A 19,379-nucleotide genomic window follows, 5' to 3' on the forward strand; every position below is an offset into this window, starting at 1 on the left:
CTCCTCACTCACTCACTCACTCCTCACTCACTCACTCACTCACTCCTTACTCACTCCTCACTCACTCACTCCTCACTCCTCACTCACTCACTCACTCCTCACTCACTCACTCCTCACTCACTCACTCCTCACTCACTCACTACTCACTCACTCACTCACTCACTCACTCACTGACATCAATTTCCGCTTATAGCAACCCCGTAGGCAGGGTAGAACTGCCACTGTGGGTTTCTGAGACTATGACTCTTTAAGGGAGTAGAAAGCCTCATCTTTCTCCCATGGAGTGGCTGGTGGTTTCGAACTACTGAGCTTGCAGTTAGCCATCCAACAAGTAAGCACTGTGCCACTAGGGATTCTGTTAAAATAATAAGATTATTGTTGCTGTCAGGTCCTAGCCAGTCATTTGTAAGTATAACAGAAATAAATACTGCCTCTTCCTGCTCCAACTTCTTAATAGTAGGTCTGGTTTAGCTCCTTACTGTCGCACTTTGTCAGTCCATTGGGGTGGAGAGGCTTTCTGTTGTTGTTGGCCCACTGTTTTACCAAGCATAATGTCCTTCCCTAAGAAGTGGTTCTTCCTAATGACATATCCTAAGTAAACCAGATGACATCTCACCACCCTGGCTTCTGAGGTGTATTCTGGCTGTACTTTCCCTAAGACAGATTTATTCCTTCTTCTGGCAGTCCATGGCATGTTCAATATTTGTCATCATCTGCACGATGATTCCAATGTGTCAATTCAGTCCTCCTTCCTTGTCCAGCTTTCACAGGCAGGTGAGGTGACTGAACAGGTTATGGCTTCAGTCAGGGTCACCTGAGTCATCAAAACAACATCATTTAAAGACTTGGAAGAGATTTCTTTGCAACAGACATTAGAAAGCTTCCTATTAGAAAGCTTTTTAAGTGATTGAGTTTATGCATAAACCAAGATCTGTGTTAAACATATTGACCAAGAACCATAGATCTGTGTTAAATATATTAATGCTAAATTAGTGAAGCCATGGCTCTTACAACAAAAGCACCTGCCTGTCGTTCATACGCACGTAAGGCTGCAACCAGTATGGAAGGACTGTGCATATGAATATTAGTGATATGGAGTTTATAATGATCTCTTCTCCAAGGGCTACACAGTAATACAATAACAAACACTCTCACAGGACCAAATAGTTGTTTTAAAGCAGTGGAGCAATATTTGCCTGATCTGGGAAGGGTGGGTATATGCTTTAATGGGGTAATTGAAAAATACCCATTTGTGATGAGTAAGTGCTGTTGAGCTGTCTAATGTCATCTGATGGGAATATGATGAAGAAGAGCACTTTTAGGACAAGCTTTGTGTAATACTGATTGCTGCAAAAGGCCTGCCTTGTAAGAACCACCATGTCTGCACACCAACCCCGCTTCCTACACGAACGACCACAGTAACTAGGGACAGAGTTGAAAGGGAGCTTAGGGAATTCTAGTGTCTGACAGCTTATGCATCCAATTACTGAGATGTCACTAGAAAAATGATTTGTTGGAAGCTGGGTGGGGAGCAGTGGGTAATGAGATGGCAGTGCCTCGCCTTGTCTCTCTCTCCAGATCGCTGTTCTTTGGGTTATGCAAGAATCGGCGATGCTCCTTAGCCTTTCGCTCGGTTGGTGCAAGAGGCACAACCGTGCTGCCAACGTGGTCATTGGTGCTGCCCATGAAGAAGGCGGATGATGCTTATCTCGCTTGGCTTTGAGATACCTTGTTCATAGGAAGCATTCTAAATTTCAAAGCATTTGATATATACACCTGCTCCTCTAGATTCAGTGACGTTTTCTGAACATCCCTCTCTTAGACCGTCAAAGAAATCAACCACAGAGCTGAGGACAGGACAGTTTGCCCATGTGAAGACAAGGTCTTAATCTCTGTAGAACACTGGAGAGGCTCTCTCAAACTTAGTGCTGCAAACATTAGTCAGACTCACCTTCATTTTCAGGAGCAAATACTCGATTAAAAGGTCTTTGGAGAAAAAAAATGGTTGTGGCTACAATGGTGACTGTGGTGGCTGGGTGACTTTAGTGGTGTCTGGGATGGTCTCTGTTGTTGTTAGTTACTCTTGGGTACACGGTGACTCCCGGAGACTCCTGGTGTGCCGAATAGAACTGCTCTATGAAGTTGCCAATGATTATGATATTGTTGAAACAAGTCTGTCTTTGCAGGTGCATCTAGGTATGTTTGAGCTACCAACCTTTCAACTAGTAGTTGACTGCTTAATCATTTGTATCATCCAGGGTCTGTGTTTAAGGCCCAGGATTGGTGAGAGACATCTCTGGTATATGTTTACACATATGAATGAAGGGGCATTCTGGTGGGTCTGTTCAGGCCTGACGGTGCCATTTTGACTCTTCTGTGGAGGTATGGTATATGAAAGACAGGCCTGACTTTCCTCTGTGCTTCTGGTAACCCTGTGTATGTATAAGGTCAAATGAGACATGAATCAGGATAGATGTAACTAGAGTTTTCAAATGATCTCTTTACCCATATTGCATTCACACAATATTTATTGATTCCTCTCCTGCATGCTGAGACCCAGGATTGGCCATGAGAAAAGAGCAAGTAGAGCATGGCCCCTTCTCTGAAGGAGAATCCAGATCCGTGGAGGAAGACAGAGAGGTAAACAAGTAAGGACGCCAAGTGCTGTGGGAACTCGGAAGGCTGATTGGAACTCGGGGTCACCCTAGAAATCAGAGTAGAACTATACTCTATAGACTTTTCAGTGGCTGAGTTTTCAGAAGTAGATTTTTCACAAGTAGATCCACCTTTCTTTCAAAACTTTTTTCAGTGAACTCAAACCTTAAACCTTTGAGTTTGCAGCCAATTTTATTGACTATACCACCCAGGACTCTATCTATAATAAGGGTCTTTAACCCAGGGATCTGTTAGATAGTTGATGACAATTAAGTCCTGATGCTTTCAGTTCCAAGGAAATACCCATTAAAAAACAAAAAACTTGTAATCAGTTCCCCCTTTCTACCCCACCTTCCCTCCACCCTCCCAGTATTGCCACTCTCACCACTGGTCCTGAAGGGATTATCCACCCTGGATTCCCTGTGCTTCCAGTTCCTATCTGTACCAATGTACATCCTCTTGGATTTACATATAACTTCCTCCCTGGCGGACGGGCAACAGAAAAGTGGGTGAAGGGAGACATCGGACAGTGTAAGATAGGAAAAAAAAATTTATAAATTATCAAGGGTTCATGAGGGAAGTGGGAAGGGGAGGAAGGGGGAGAAATGAGGAGCTGATATCAAGGTTCAAGTAGAAAGCAAATTTTTTGAGAATGATGATGGCAACAAATGTACAAATGTTCTTGACACAATGGATGTATGCATGGATTGTGATAAGAGTTGTACAAGCCCCCAATAAAATGACTTAAAAACAAATTAAGATAAAACAAAAAAACTCAAAAAACCAAAACACTATGCAAAGTATCATTGATGGTGAAGGTGTTTCATCCTGTTGTGTTAGACACAGAGCCTTTGCTCCAGGGCATCTGTCAGTAGGGAATTTCTGTACTGTATTTTTAATTAACCTAAACATTTATGTATTATAAATTAACCTGAAATTTTATGTACAGTATTCTAAGTTAACCTGAAAATGGCATGATGCAGAGGGGAAATAATCAAAAATGTCAAATTTCAGCTTTCACTTTGAATCTAACTCTCCAGGTGATCTTGCCCAAGCCACTTCACTTTAGCTTCAGTTTCCTATCCCTGAAGTGGGAAAGTCTCCTCATTCTAGATGGTTAATTATTCAAAATTTCAAAACCTGAAATAAAGGGAAAATATACCAAAAGAATAATTCTTTAAGGTATTCTTCTGTGAATGAACAAGCTTTATAAAGCAACTGGGAGAGTTTGGATCTCCCTTGAAATTCAAATCAATGAGGAAGCCAGATGGTTGTTACTCACAATCCCCGGCGAGCTCCCTCTCAGGAAGTCCATCTGTCTAACTTCCCTCCATTTCCACAGGGGGAGTCAGCATCTCCAGATAGTCATAATCTCCTGAGTCATTTTGTTTTCCCTCTTTCTCTCCTGAATGCCCCAAACAATTTTTTTCTGGTGGAATAGAGTAAATCTAAGTTCTGACTAAGTTCTAACATGATTGATAGGGTAAAACAAATAACAGCCTTCATAGAAAGGGGAGTAAAATATTAACAAACTAGAAGATAATTATATGGGTCAACAGTGCCATACCACACCCTGGATTTATCATCCTTTCCGTGTGGCCCTTCTGACAGGGACAGCCCAAGTACCTTGCAGGTGGGTTTTGGGTCTCTATTGCATCCATGCCCCTTCACATTGAGTTGGTTATGCATTTTGGAACTTCGGATACCTCTACTCATTGACACGTCATGATCACATAGGCTGGTGTGCTTCTTCAATGTGGGTTTTGTTGCTTCCTTGCTTGATGGCCACTTGTTTAATTACAAGCCTTTAAGACCCCAGAGGCTATATCTTTTGAAAGAAGGACACCATCAGCTTCTTTCACCACACAGGCTTATGCACCTTCTTGTCTTTAGCAATTTTATCAGGAAGGTGAGTACCATAGAGTGCCACATTATTAGAACAAACCATTCTTGAACTGATACAGGAGTTAAATAGAAGCCTAAAGTCCACCTGCTTCCTTGTTTTATATCTATATCTATCTATCTATCTATATTTATTTATTATTTATTTTATTTTTTTCTCCTACCCTCAGTTATGCTTACCCATCATTCACATTTTGATAATTCCTCTCATTTCCAATTCAATTGTTCAATATATCAAGAAAAGTGACCCACACTCCTCACCATTAATTTTAGAACACCTGCTATTCTCTTGTATGCATCAGTATTGGCTACCCGCCACTTCCCCCTCCCCTCCCATGCCCCCTAGGAACCATGTCTCCCTAAGGTTGCCTGTCCTGGACTCCTTGTATAGATAAACACCAAAAGCCCCATAATAATAGTCACAAGTCTCACAAGAATAATGACATAGGACCAATAAATACCTCTACATTTTAAGAAAGAGAAGGACATGCTAAAAACCATCATCCCAGTCCCCATCTTTTCAGGGTTACCTATCCCAGGTTCTGCTTACCGAACCACTCATACATACTTTTAGTCTTCAGTAATCAGGTCCAGAAGGTGAACATCCTATAAGTCCACATTGCTATCCCAGCAACCAGGGATGGAGCAGTCTAGTGTCTCCCCCGCCCCCCAACCCAGTTATACCTTTACTCTTTCAGTGTGGCCCCCGTGTGAGAATTCCGCATCCAGTTCAGATGGAGGCCATCAGAGGTCTATGCTTGGGAATCTTCGGGGACTTCATGGTTTCACATGCCTCACTGGTCTGTTGTACTCCCTTCTTGGTTTGGACCCAGGTGGGTGGGTCAGACCACCTGGTCTCCCTGAACTGTATCTTCAGAGCTGTCGTCCACCTTCCTGTCATTAAGGGAGTGGATGTCACATGTCTCCAGCTGAAACAGGCCCTGCCATCATCTCTGAGAACAAGCGGCGCCTTGCGAACTGCCCTCATGTATTGGCACACCGGAATGAGCTCTATTCTAGCTCTCCCTTAACTTTGGACAGATCAACAAAACCTTCCCCTTGGGTGGGGTAGTGTCCTGACTCCCCATCGCCATCATTCTTCTTTCCCCACACCTGTGTGGGCCTTAAAGGTATATGGGTGGGGGTGGGAGGGAGTTACCTTTCAGCACATGTGCTATCTGAATCTAGTGTTTATAACCTTCCATGATGCTTTCTTAGTTCATGGAAAAGTGAAGATAATGGAATTTTTCCATGAACTATTTGGAAGGCTGCCCATGTCTGTATTCATATATCCAGTTTACTAATGATAACCTTCCTGTGAAATCCTGATTTAGCTTTTATCCTTCTGACCCTTTCCACATAAAAGTAATATATACAAATCATCCAACATAGGTAATGATAGCATTGGGTGGAACTCAAATTATTCCACTCACTCTCTGTGCAGTTGATTAGCACAATGCTGGGCTCATAGCAAGTGCTCACTGACAACTAGTTCTTCCAGGAAAATATGGAGAACCAACAGTTTGCTGCGGATTCACCTCCCGGCTTTTCACACTCAGGTTGTCAGGATTGCTTGAAATGCCCAAGCATAAAGCCATATACTTTTAATGGAGTAGGAGCAAAATCAGCCAATAGTTCCTTCATTGAGGCAGAGGCTATAGAAAAAGCTGGTTCTCTCCCATGGGAGAAAGTCTTGATCTACATCCAGCCTCCTCCCCTCCACCGAAAAGTGTGAGGGGGAGGGGGAGGAAGAAGACTTGAAACTTAGCCCCAGAGCAGGACCAGCAGCAGGTCAGCCAGGAAGCTCGTCCACAGTGAAGGCAGCCAAGGGTCAAGGCAAACGTGGTTTCCTGCCCTCCTGCCATCCGCCCTGTTCCCATGCCAAACCCCACTGTCTGCCACACCAGGCCTGAATGGTTTATTTCATCTGACTTGGCTTTGACTGGCATTATGAAGATACGTAGGGGAAAATAGGAGAGCTTGGCTCACAGGGAAGGTGCTCCTCTCAACTTGCGAGAGAATACATTGCTCTCTGCTTTGGGACACTAATCTTTTGATTAATTACTTAGGCTACCTTTCTCCACAGTGGCTGCAATAAAATGTTTTCAAAGCTGTAAAGAAAAAAAAAGGTATTTAAAGATCACAAAATCATAATAATGTATCAGTGATTACTATGTTTAAATGACCACATCTGTGTTTAATCTGAAAAAGGTCACGTGAATGAACTTCTACCCTATTTTAACTAGTGGTAATGACTACTCTATGATAATGAACTAGTGGAACAAACCAACACAAGACATTGGAGTCGAATCAATGCCCACTCATTGTGACTCTGTAGAGTTTCTGAGTCTCTAAATCTTTACAGGCTCTGATAGCTTCCTCTTTCTCCTACAGACCAGCTGGGAGTTAGTAGTTCAACATTTACCCAACAGCACCACCAGGGCTCCTGAAAGAACTACTTGTTCACATTAGGTGCCATCGAATTGGTTCCAACCCACAGTAAACTTAGGAACAACAGAGAGAAACACCACCAGTCCTGTACCATCCTCACAACTGTTCTTGTGCTTGAATTCATTGTGGCAACCACCTCGATCCATCTCCTCCAGGGCCTTCCTCTGGCCTTCTTTTAAGAGAGAGCAGATTGTCCTTCTAGCAGTCCATGACACATTCAGTACTCTTCTCCAGTGTGGGAAACGGAGAACCGGGAAAAGAGTGTACCGGGCAAATTCTACACACGTATTTTAAGGAGTCTGAGAGGCAGAGACTCTCATGGGGGAAGGCCTTCCCATTTGTTGGTTGGAGATGCTTCCCAGTCACATTCTTTTAAGTAAATGTTGTTCCCCACAATGGCCTCCTCCTGCCCCATAACAATGCCAATTTTAAGGTGCTGCTTGAAAGCACATGGTGGCTACTATAAACTTGACAGTTATCTGCTTGACGACTATCTGTCTGAAGATTGTCTGCCATCAAGAGTGATCAGTACAGCCCTTCTGATATAGATCATACATCCATTCCCCTGAATAAGAGCTCAGGGATACTGAGTTAGGTAATTGTGCCAGCCTGGCCGATAATCACATGTGGGGCTGGTTGAAAGACGGAGGGATGAATGGGTGGTGAAGCCTCGCCTTTCTAGTTCTCGGGTCTCTTGTTTTGTGATGGTTGCACCGGGTGCAGCTGCCTTAGCAGTTCCCTGCTTCAGCTTGCAAGATTGACTTCCTACAGTACATCCCCAAGGAGAAGCTACATGGACCTATCCCGATGCAGCCCTGAGTGCTGGAGCAGCCGTGTGGAGACCCCTGCTAGTGCTGAGATGCTTGTTCATTCACTGACTCAGCTTTCCTCCTGCAGTCGGCATCATTGCCTCTGTTTAGTGAGGTGGAGGACTTTGTGGACTGGTGTTGGGTTAATGGGTTAATGTTGGACTTGTGGGCTTGGGCAGCATTGGGTTGTGATGTTTTCGTGATGCACATTTTCTTTACATAAAACTCTCTCTTATACATGAGTTGCTGTGGATTTGTTTCTCCAAAGTACCCAGACTAATACAGATACCTAAGGTCAAGCCAGCTCAGGGACTTCAAGGTTAGGCTGCCATGTTACCTCTAGAACCTGCCCATCTTATTACTTATGTACCTTCCTGTCATGTGTAGTCTCTTAACACATCTTTTCCTGTTTCATGTATACCCCTAGCACGCCCCATTCCTGTTATGTGTATGTCTCTAATACATCCCCTTCCTGTTATGCATGTGTATGATGTGGCTTGCATGTCCGAGATTATATGAGCTTGTGAGAGAATACATCCCTCTCTCTCTGGTTCTGGTCTCCATGGAAGAGCTCAGCCCTTGCATCCCTTGCCTGATGTTTCTTTAATTTACACAACCGCTCCCCTGTTGTGGAGGTCCTCCACACTTCAGTGCCACAATTCAAATACATCGATTCTTCTCTGGTCTTCCTTATTCAATGCCCAACTTTCATGTGCATATGAGGCAAATGAAAATACTCTGGCTTGGGAAAGGTACAATTAGTCCTCAAAGCAACATCCTTGCTTTTCAATTCCTGGTCTTGTACACCAGATTAATCTAAACAATGTGTCTTTGGATGAGTATTGATTGTAGACCAAGCCACAGTGCTCCTTAGAGTCAAAGATGGTGAGATTTCTTCTTACATACTTTGGACATGTCTGGCGAGACCTGTCCCTGGAGAATGACATCATGTTTGGTAAAGTTGAGGAGCAGCAAAAAGGAGGAAGGCCCTGGGGAGATGGATTGACACTGTGACTGTAGCAATGGACTCAAGCATAAGAATAATTGTGAGGGTGGTGTAGGACTAGGCAGTATCTCATTCTATTGTGCATAAGGTCACTAAGAGTTGGAAACGACTTGATGGCATCTAACAACAACAACACCCTCACTATATCGTTTATTTTAAAAGTAAATGTTGTTAGTTGACGTTGAGTTACCTCCTACTCATCGTGACCCATGTACAACAAACAGAAAGGAAAACTATTGGTCTTGTGCCATCTTTGCAATCCTGCCTATGTTTGAGTTCATTGTTGCAGCCATGCGTCAGTCTATCTCATGGACAGTCTTCTCCTTTTTCATTGGCCCGTGTCATACCCTTTTCCAGGGACAGACCCTTCCTGAAAAAAATGAACAAATTATAAAATAAGGTCTTGCTATTCTCCCTTCCAAGGAGCATTCTGATTGTACTTCTCCCAACATAGATTTTCCCATTCTCTGGTCCATGGTATACACAATATTCTTTGCTGTCACCATAAGCCAAATGCATAAAATCATCACCAGTTTTCCTTATTCATTTGTTCAACTTTCATATGCATATAAAGCAATTGAAAATATGATGACTTGGGCCAGGCTCACCTGAGTCCTCAAAGTAAAAACTTTGTTCTTTACCACTTTGGAAAGGTCTTTTACAGCCCATCAATGCAACCCACCATTTGATTTCTTGATAGGCTTTGATTTTGGATCGAAGTGAAATGAAATCCTTGCTGTGGTCATTCGATGATTTTATGTCAACTTGAATTTTTACGTAACTGTAGGGGTGAAATCCAACCTGTCAATCAGGTCACAACCTGATGATGTCTCCTTGAGGGGGTGGCCTTCTTATAGGCAGGAGACCTGGGAACCTTTCTCTCTCTCTGCTTCTCTGTACCTTACTGGAAGTCTGCTTACCTACCTGAGAGCTGTCAGCATCCTGCCATGTTTTCACTGACCTTGGATCCACGTAACTTTGTACCCACCAGCCTGTGATCTTGCACTTTGCTTCACCTTTCTGCACCATCACCTTGAGCTACATGAGTCTAAAGAGGGATTTATAGGCTAGCATAGGACTTATGGACTTGGGTGGGATGCCTTCTTGATATTTGCAGACACCTTGGTAGTCGAAGGCTTCTAGCTTAAACGTTCCCCTGCTCAAACAGCAACATTCAATAAAAACCTGCTCAGTGTTTGTAACTTTACTTGATAGTCAACTGAATATCTGACTTGAGAAAAAGCTGTATGGGCTGAGAAAGAGTCACCTGTTGAGTCTCACCACAGACACAAATGGCCACTCTTCAGTCTAAGAACCACTTTCGCTCAGACAACAGATAGTGCTTGTATTGGTGCATTACAACATTCCTCATTGTCCTTTTATTGGACTTTATTTTAGTAAAATATTGTAACCATGGCTCCAAAGAAAGTAAAACTAAACTGTGAGGACCACAACAATAGATAGAGTTAAAGAAAGAAATCATTACAAAATTTGAATCTGGTCTCCATCACTTGTTTGATATGGCAGTTGAATACAACGTGGCTAAGTAGACATTATCAACATTTTTGGGGGTGTGTGTGATTTAAGTGGCTAATGTGGTGAAACATGGAAATAGCTAACCTCAAAACAAAGAAACCAGACCATTGAAGAGGTTGAAAAGTTGAGGGTAGTAGTGTATCAAAGATAGTGATATAGAAGGCTAAAAGTCTTCATAGTGATTAAAAGTCCTGGAAAAATGAATGTACAAGTAATTGTGGGGCCTCAAAAGTTCATAATTTGGTTTTCCATAATTTCTTATGGAAAAACTTTGTTCAATTCTGGAAATTATGTGTTGAAACATAAATATGGGATGAATTGAGCTTGACAACCAAGGCATCACTGTAATCTCTTCTCGATCTAAACTTCTTTCTTATACATAGATGTCACTGGATATGTCTCTCTAAACAACCTAGCCTAATACATTTTCAATAATTTCTCTGTTAACCATGCTGCTTATTGGTTCTGTTGTGAGTATTTTTGCTTTTCTTTGATTGAGGTGGAATCCTTAGGGAAGGATGCACAATGTCCGACCTTCATCCGTTAGAGCTTCAAGTCCTCATTTATGAAACTTCTTCCTTTTAATGTGCTCTTTCTGCCACAGGACCTTCAACCCACCAACATTTCAGTTAGCGGCCAACTACTTAACCATTTCTCCCCGCCCCCAGCCCCCTTTCTGATATCTCTAACAGTCAGAAAGAACTCGATGAGTTGTGCCAACAGCATCTGCATGAGTTTAGATACTCTGCTAGTCGAGCCTTGAGATTACTTCAGTTGTTGTTTGTCAGCATCCGATTAAAACCTTTTGAAAAACAGGTTTTAAGTCATAGGTTTTTTGAGAGATGCTAAAAAAGAGAATGCAGAATATTTAACATTTCATTTTAGATAGATCCATTGAATTTTGACCCCTCAGAATAGAGCAATGCAGGAAGCATCAAAGAAGATGGAAGGGATATTTGGAGAAGGGCATGCTGGGTAAGTAGAGGGGCAGCAAAGAGATGAAGGCCCATAACAAAATAGATCGACACAGTGGCTGCAACAATGCGTTCAACACATAGGAACACTTGTGAGGATGGCGCAGGAGCAAAGAGTGGTTCATTTTGTTGTGCACAAGGTTGCTACAGATCAGAACCTACTCACTGGCACCTAACAACAATTTATCAAACTGTCATAGTTTATATAATCTGTTGTTAATTTGAGACTTGTGAAATTTAGCCTGTCAACTGGGTCACAGATTGATGATTTCATTTGGAGGTACTACGGAGATAAATAGCTTATTAGAGGTGGGACACATGCTTACTCCCTGTGAGATATTTTTGTTGACAAGCCACATGGAGACAGGCTGATGGCAGCCAGTGCCTTGGAGCTGGAGAAGACACATGGAAACCCCTGCTAGGGCTGAGATGCTTAAACCACAACTGGAATCACAAGACTTTCCACCCACTGGCCTGTGATTGTCCTGAATTCGGCATCATTGCATGTGTTGCATGAGTCTGAAGAAGAATTTATAGACTGGTATTGGACATATGGACTAATATCAGACTCATGGGCTTGATCTGGACTGGGCTGGGATGTTTTCCTCAATATTCAATTGCTCTAGTATATAAAGCTCTTTCTATTCCACATATGAGTGTTTCTACGAATTTGTGTCTCTAGTCTACCCAGACTAACACATCAACATCACTGGTGGTTATATGTAACCATTTCAAGACAGCCTCTGATCAAAAGCAGATAGTAGTGAAGGAAGAAGAGCAAGTTGCACAGAAGGCATACATGAAAAGCCAGGCTCCAGGAATGGATGGAACACTAGTTGATGTGTTTCAACGAACATTGTAGCACTGGGAACACTCGCTAGTCCGTGCCAATAAACTTGGGAGGCAGCGATCTGGAAAACTGCCTGGAAGAGATCCATATTTGTGCCAATCCCAAAGAAAGGTGATCCAAATAGAATGAGGAATTACTGAATAATATCATTAATGCAAATATATGCAAATGACATTTTCCCGATGATAATTCAAAGCCAATTGCAGCAGTACATTGGCAAGGAAATGCCACAAATTCAACAGGATCCAGAAGAGGACACGTCACAAGGGATATCATTGCTCCTATCAGATGGATGTTGGTTGAAAGTAGAGAATAGCAGAAAGACGTCTTTCACTCACTATGGAAAGGTAACTTACTGTGGGGATCATTCCAAAATACAAATATGAAGAGCGAGAATCCCCGAACACTGATTTGTGCTCCCGTGGAACCTGTACACCAATCAAGAGCCAGCTGTTTGGACAGAACAAGGGGATTCTGCGTGTTTTCAAAGCAGGAGTGATGTGTGCCAGGGTTGTATCCTTTCTCCATACTTAGTCATTGTGCATGTTGAGATAATAATAATAATAAACCAAAGTGAACGAAGAATACAACATCAAGATTGAAGGAAGGGAAGCTGGAGAGAATGCTTTGAAAATGATGATGGCAGCATATGTGCGAATGTGCTTGACACACTGTATGAATGTATGGATTGTGATAAGAGATGTAAGAGTCCCCAATAAAAGTATTTAATAATAAAAACAGAAAAAAATGATTGAAGGAAGGCTCAGTAATAACCTGCAGTATTCAGATGAGGAAAACTTGCTAGCTAAAAGCAAAACATAATTGAAGCAATTTCTGATAAAGACTTTCTAATTTCAATTTAACATGCCCAAATTTGCCTTTCAAGTATTAATACATATCCAAATTCCTGTATAAATTAAAAATAAACTATAATTTGTCAAAATATCCTACTCATTAATGCTATTTTAGCTTTAAAATTCTTTTCCAGCAGATGTCTGCTAATATGAGATGAGGAGAAAAAAAAATTCTACCTTGTTTTTACATGCCATTTAATTGAGTTCATAACTTCAAAAATCAACAAATTTACATTTATGTTTTAGTACATAATTTTAAGCTTCATAAAATAAAGGTAATTGTCCAAGTACGTTTGAGATGCTTATTAATATTTACTTCTTATCTCATACACCAACGCCCACCGAGTAAGCTCCAACTCTCAATGACCCTCAAGTGCCGTGTAGATCAGCATCATAGGGTCTCGGAGACTGTTCTCCTTTAGAGAGACAAACTACCACATCCTTCATCCACAGAGCTGGGGGTCCCATCCACTGACCTTGCTGTTGAACCAGTTGAACACTTTACACTGATAGGAAATGAACTATTTGTTATTACCCATCTTTCTCTTAGTGGGTGAAGGATGCTTTTTAAGTGTTTTAAAATATTTCTTTGACCCTGAATGGTTAGCCTCTGATTGTATAATAAAATACTTTCCATATGTAATGTGATTAGTCTCTTTGGTATTTGAGATAGCTGAAAAGATTTTAGACAAAGTGTCCTTTCAGTGTCGTTTACAATTTTTTCAGCTAGTAATTACCAAATGCCAGAATTAATTTATCTCAGATAATTATTCCTTAAACATAGTTGACAATCCCAGGCATTTAACTCATTCATTAAAATGCAATAATGATTCTCCAATGGTTTTCACTACCAGTAATGACATGCATTATTATGCATCGCTAATTTCCATGAAGAACAATGAGATACTATTTTATTGGCATTTACAGTTACTGCATGCTTTGCTGTAAGCTTGTGAAAAATTTCCAAAGGACTCAAGTCAAATGTGTCTGGTTCTATGTTTTGTTTTTTTAAGCAGATTTCCTCTAGCTCGTGATCTTAGAGATGCAACTGAATACATTTATTATTATGTAATATTTGCTAGTTATTGGAATGAACATATAGCTAAGAAGGGCAACAGTTAAAATATTTAAATTAATATTAGGATATTAAAATAAACTGTGAGCATACATGGAACCAAAAATGCCTTCCAGATTCTAACTGTAAAGAAAATGTTCACATGAATTTCTCTAAGCACTTTCCTACATGTTGTGGACATGCTTTTTATCACAGTTCCTGTCTGTCTATGGCTACCAAGTCTTTATTCACCGGAAAAACACCGTCATGAACTTACTAACTCCTGACTGTGAATGTATCACTTGGTCAAAGGATAACAATGCAGCAGAGCTGACTTTACCGTGTTTGCATTAATTCTCAGGAAAATAACAATAGTCACGCTTTTTTGATAAAGCTTGCTTTTTGATTTGGGTTTCTAAAGCCACAGACCTTGAACATTTTTTTCACATTTCCCTCCAAAGAACTTATCTAAAGACTTATAAAAGAGGAATTTAGGAGCAATATATTACGTCAGATATTATTCTCAATGGCTTTGTTATCCAAGTGTCTACATATCACTGAAATTCTTACTGCGATGGGAAATTATTAATTAGCATGCAAATATTCATCTGATAAGGTGGGCTTTACTTGAAATATTACCACTTCCCTTTAAAATTACAGCCTCATGTTGCAGAGGCATGCTGCTTTAGCTCTGTTTGTATGAAGCAACAGTGACAGGCAGGGAGTGATTAGCTTGAATCACAGATGTGCTTGCCTGAGGGAAGTAGCAGTAGCCTAGTTTCCGTGTCGTGGTGATAGCCAGAATTCAAATGATTTCCATTCTAAAGCCACAACTGTCTCAATTCTAGGAGTTTGATGGTTAATTTGGAATATAGTAAGCAGAAAACGAAGAGTAAGCCTGTAAACATTTAATGTCTATATGTTTCTTTCTGAGAGTAAGCCATAATTCTATATGCTATTAGGGATTGGCTCTTCCTAGGCTAACATCAGCAGGAAATGGAATTTCTCTTGCACCAGAGAGCCACACGTGAATGCATAACCAAGTGGGTATTTTTCAGGAAGAGAACACACGGTTAATTTGACATTCTCTTATTGAGCTGAAGCAGCCAGCTTCCCTGGCTCTCTTCCATCTTTTCATCCCACCAAACTTTCCCTCCTACTCGTCAAATAATCACAGCATTCTTCATCATAAAACACAGGCAGATGGGCTCCTGTGTCATTACTTGTAATCTGATGGAAAAGATCTGTTTTGACTTCTCCCAGCCCCCATTTCATGGCTCTCTGAAAATCAGTATTTATTTCCTTAGATTCAGAATCATTCTTTTTCTTAGCAAAGGAATCAAATGTAACAAATGCTTCTCTCCACCTCCTCCAACTTTCTCATGTACTTTCTAGACTTCCACACTCCATGGAGAGAGTAATTTGTACAAAGTGTTGGAAGATTTTTTTCCTGTTAATTCAAGAATAGTAACATTTCAAGTGTAAAATACCAAATGAATACTATGCAATAACAGTAATTTTATGAAAGCCATCTACCCTTTCCCATAAAGGCAAGTGCTTCATTATTTAAGTATAGATTTAATGATCATTTACATGGACTTTATTTATTCATGGCCATTTACTCCAGATTATCTCATAATTGGATTATTTCTCATTTTATTAAAAAAAATTATTAGAAGCATCCAAAAAGCACTAACTTTTAGGAGGTCATTCCTTAAAAGCAACTCTTGGAACTTCTTGGAAATAATTTCCCCTGACATCCCAATTACATCCCCCTCCCCACCCCCCATTGTTGTTAGGTACCCTCTCTTCAGTATCAACTCATAGAGAGCCTATGGAAACAGAGTAAACGCTTGTAGCCCTGAGCTGTCCTCTCAATCACTGAAATGTTTGAAGCAATTATTGTAGCTACCGTGTCATCCATTCCTAGAGGGACTTCATCGTTTTTGCTGACACTCCACCAAGCATGCGGTCCTTTTCCAGGGAATGCTCTCCTTTGATACAAGTTATGACCTGTCAACAGTACATGGGACTAAACTCACCATTCTTACGACTAAGGAGCATTCTGATGTGTTTATCCAAGACACATCTGTTGGTCTTCTGGCAGTTCATGGTCTTCCCAATATTCTTTTCTGACCCCACAGTTCAAAGGCATCAATTCACCTTCAGTCTTTCTTCTTCATTGTCCAGTTTTCGTATGCATAGGAGGTGATTCAAAACATCATGGTTTTAAAATACGACACCGTAATGCTCAAAGAGACCTCTTTGATCTTTAACACGTTAAAGCTTTATTTTGGAGCAGATTCGCAAATGGCATATATCATTTAGTTTCTGAATTGTCGCTTCCAGGAGCTACATTGCAGACCCAAGCAAAATGGAATTCTCGACAACTTGTGTCTTTTCTCCACTTATCCTGGTCCAGTTGTGGAAATGTTCATTTTCTTTTATTGAGTTGTAATCCATCCTGAAGGCTGTAGCTGCGATTTTCATCAGTTGTTTCAAGTTCGCCTTTCTTTCAGCAAGGTTGTGCTAGCTGCATATTTCATGCTGAGTTCTTCTTTATACAACCCAGCTTCTCGATTATTTCTCAGCAAAGAGTTTGAATAAGCATAGTGAAAGTATACCACGTTGATACATACCTTTTCTCATGCTAAACCGTGCAGTATTCCCTGTTCTATTCAAATGGATGCATCTAGCTCTATGTACAGGTTCTCAATGAGCAGAATGCAGTGTTATGGACTTTTTGTTCGTTGAAATGCTGTCCGTAGTATATAATACCCACTGCTATCCATAGTATATAATATCCACTCAGTCAAATGCCTCTGCCTGGTCAAAGGAACATAATATAAGCAAACATCTTTCTGATCATCTTTGTTTTTAGCCAAGATCCATGGGATATCAGCAATGATGTCCCTTGTTCCGAAAGCTCATCAAAATCCAGCTTAAATGTCTACAGCTCCCTGTTTTACTTCTGTATCATTTAAAAACGATCTTCAGTAAAATTTTACTGGCATATGATATTAATGATATTATTTGATGATGTCCTTGTTCTGTTAGGTAAACTTTCCTTGGAATGAACACAAATATGGATCTCTTCCAGTTGATTGACCAGGTGGCTGTGTTCCAAATTTCTTGGCAAAAGCCTGGTTATTTCATTCAATTGGTATTCTACAAATTCCTGGTGCTTTGTTTTTCATTAATGCCACCAATGAAGCTTGGACTTCTTCCTTCAGTATCATTTTATTTAGATCATATGCTGTCTCTTGAAACGATAGTCTGTTGACCAGGTATTTTCGGGACAGTGACAAAGGTTCTTTCTGTCTTCTTTTGATACTTCCTGCAACATTATACATTTTGTCCATAAAATCCTTCAATGCTACAATTTGAGGCTTAATTTTTTTCCCTTCAATTCTTTCAGCTCGAGATACACTAAGTGTGTTTTATTTGGGGTATTTAACTCAAAGTCTTTACATACTTCCTTATAATATTCTACTTTATCTTCTCTAGCTGTCCTTTGAACTTTTCTATGTAGTTCTGTGACTTTATCTTGCCTTCTATTCACTTTATCTACTCTATGTTGAAGAGAAAGTTGGGGAGTCTCTTCTGACATCCACTTCAGCCTTTACTTTGTCTTTTTACTAACATTTTACTTTCTTCATGTCCGATTTGCTTGATGCCATCGTACAAATCACACAGTCATTTGTCATCATGTTCAATTAGTCACATCTGTTCTTGAGATGTGCTCTGAATTCAGGTGGATAGACTTGAGGTTGTATTTTGGTTCCAGTGGATTTTTAAATTCATTTTCTTGAGCTTCAACCTGAACTTTACAAATGAGAAATTGATGTTCCATTCCAGTCGGTCCCAGCCTTGTTTTAGCTGGTAATATCGAGTTTTCCGTGGTCTTTTTAAACAGATGTAACCTATTTGATCCCTGTGTAATATATCAAGCTAGGTGTACCTATATATGTTGTTGAATAAATGTATTTGCAATGAGTAAGTCACTGATCTTACTAAATCATATCATAAAATCTTCAGTTATATTTCTGCCACCGAGGCTTTATTTTCCCACTAACCATCCTACTTCTTTACTTCCAACTTTGTATTTCAATTATCCGTAATTACCAATGCATCTTAATTGCAATTTTGATCACTTTCAGACTGAAGACTGTTAGAATTCCATCATTTCATCATTTGTGCATACATTTGAATAATAACAACTGATCTTCCTTGTGGCTTATGGATATCATCCTATAACAGACAGCACTGCACTTCACAATCAGTCGTTAAATGTTATTTTTTTAACATTCCTCTTCAAGTTCAGCATAATAAAACATTTTCCCATTCACAATGACTAATACCAGTGCATTTTAGCCCACTATGATAATAATCTTTCCATATTTCATTTCATTGACTACTTCCAATTTTCCTAGATTCATATTTTGTTGTCTTTGTTCTGAAGTTTAGTAGATGTTTGTAATTCTTTCTTCCCATGCTGAGTCATGCCCCATTATCAAATGAAGCTCTCCAGAACTGTGTTCATCCTCATCATTAAAGGCTACTCTACTCTACTCTACTCTACTCTACTCTACTGTGTTCATCCTCATCATTAAAGGCTACTCTACATCCTTACAGGAGCAGTGTGCTAATAATTAACTTTAGAAAAATGAATACCAGGCTAGTCCCAAAGTATTGGAGATTAAAGTGGTCTCAAATGTTTAGCCCTTCCATGATGCCATTCTGCTCCATTGTCCCCCAACTCCTCCCTTGAGTACACCCCTCACTTACCTGGGTAACTGTGATTTGCTGCAATGTTCCACGATACTCACAAAACGTTGAGGCATTGTCTCACATGAAAGTGGGTGGTGTTCAGGCCCAAATCCGAAGATCAGGCAGAGGCTAGTCCATTGTAGAGTCCAGAGCCAGAAGCCAAAAATGTCTAGAAGTCACAGCAGGTCTTGCTTCTACCAAAGCTCAGCCAGGTAATAAAGATCTGACTTCCCATGTGAGGTCTCTCAGAGCTGTACAGGGGTACCAGCATACAGATCCCACCTGAGGAAAACAAAGGATGCTGTCTGAGACACACCTTCTAGTAATAGGAATACGGTACTCTTAAAGATGTCCCCAAAGATAAGGGTGTGACTTGGTTAACCCTTTCTTTTAAAGTCAGCCTGCAACGCTTCCCTAATCCTGTCCATTTTTAGTAGAGATTACCCTCCAAACTGGAATTACAGCCACAGGCATAGAACCCCAAATTATAACCAATCACTTAAAGAATTATGGCTAGA

At 40.6% G+C, this 19,379-nt stretch overlaps 1 pseudogene; it reads right to left on the reverse strand.

Moving 5' to 3' along the window:
• LOC123521550 overlaps positions 1-18,935 on the reverse strand; it is a 36,110-nt pseudogene extending 17,175 nt beyond the window's left edge.
• Between the last annotated feature and the right edge of the window lie 444 nt (positions 18,936-19,379).

This window comes from Echinops telfairi, unplaced genomic scaffold (genome assembly GCF_000313985.2).
Source record: "Echinops telfairi isolate 266 unplaced genomic scaffold, ASM31398v2 ScPeMD7_23;HRSCAF=83, whole genome shotgun sequence".
Taxonomy (NCBI): domain Eukaryota; kingdom Metazoa; phylum Chordata; class Mammalia; order Afrosoricida; family Tenrecidae; genus Echinops; species Echinops telfairi.